Source organism: Pollicipes pollicipes, unplaced genomic scaffold, assembly GCF_011947565.3.
Source record: "Pollicipes pollicipes isolate AB1234 unplaced genomic scaffold, Ppol_2.1 Scaffold_4002;HRSCAF=4701_pilon_pilon_pilon, whole genome shotgun sequence".
NCBI classification, from domain to species: Eukaryota; Metazoa; Arthropoda; class Thecostraca; order Pollicipedomorpha; family Pollicipedidae; genus Pollicipes; species Pollicipes pollicipes.
In genome coordinates this window covers 17651445-17652819 of record NW_023596420.1, presented here as the reverse complement: position 1 = coordinate 17652819, position 1375 = coordinate 17651445, and positions in this window count along the sequence as shown.

The following is a 1375-nucleotide window of genomic DNA, read 5'->3' as shown; positions in this document are numbered from 1 at the left end:
ATCACGCCGACTGTTTCTCATCCTGTGGTAGTGATAGTGACCTATCCTGTCGACACATGCGCGAACGAGTGTGCCGTGACTCACGGCATATGGCGAATAATCCCCTTGTATTTTCAACATAAGTACTTAGGATATAGTTGCCCGTGTAGCTTGCTAGTAGTCACGGTAATAGAAACCTGGTAGAACGAAATCATGTCAGTTTTTTAAGAGAAAGGCGTAAGTTTAGGCCTGGGGAGTTACTTTCCGTAGTTTTTCGAATTAGTTTGAATAGAGGAAGGAATGGATATTTTATCTAAAGGGAGGACAATTTTACTTCTTGGTCCTGCCCTCTCCCAAGAAATCAAGAAATGGACTCGCTTGATTTTGTGGAATCCCAGTCTGCCTGGTTTTTCACTTTTGCGTTTCTAACTTAAACCAAAAACAGAAGCCACCAGAACAGATAATTCTGTTCGTGTTTAGAAGTCGATGAAATGAAGGATGCATGCATTACGTGACGCCATGAAATAAATGCAGTTTTTTGTTATATAATTAGATATATATATATATATATATATAAGTAATGAAAATAATATTCTTATTAAACAAATGATATAATCTAAATCCATTTTTATTCAAGCCCATCGAACCGTTTTACCCTGATTCGGTGGACTTTTTCTAAACCCATAGCAGTTTGGCCCACAACCCAGCCAAAAGCCCACGGACCCGTACGGATCAGATGTTGGCGGGTTGGCGGGCAGAGGAGGTGCGCCTCTCATGCCGTTCGTGACTGTGGTGGGTGGTGATCGGACAGAGATTGTCGCAGCTTGCCGCGTCCGCGAGGACCAGCGTGAGCACGTATCTCAGATATCCTCTCCAGTTTTCGTGGTTCTCCAGAGGTATTGAGCGGCCCGTGGGTTAACCGTAAATCGAAATAAGGTAAAAGAAAAAAACATTGACACGCCAACCCGTGTTTGCCTTGGGATGTACAAAGTCTTAGAATCGATTCGTGGAAAATGTGTTGAGCATTTGCGCTTGCAGCGCTGGAAACAAAAACACGGGCGCAGTCTTCACAGGTCGCGCGGCGTCGGCCCGTCGACTGACGCGAGGCGGCGGCCAACGAGCGGACGAAAACAACTACGTATCGGAAACTAGAGCATTATAACGCTCCATGAAATCAATCCATACATGCTGAAGGCATTCTAGGTCACATTCCACCTGTCCAATTTTTAAATGTGTTATGAGAACAGATTAGCATATACAACATAACATAGTGGTGTAATCTCTATTATTTGTGTTGCTGTAATTGCAAATCGGTGCAGAGCCTGCTTCAAAATTACTCAGCTGAGATATGCGTCCCATTCTGACCTTTCCATAATGCCAATGCATTTTAAAAGGC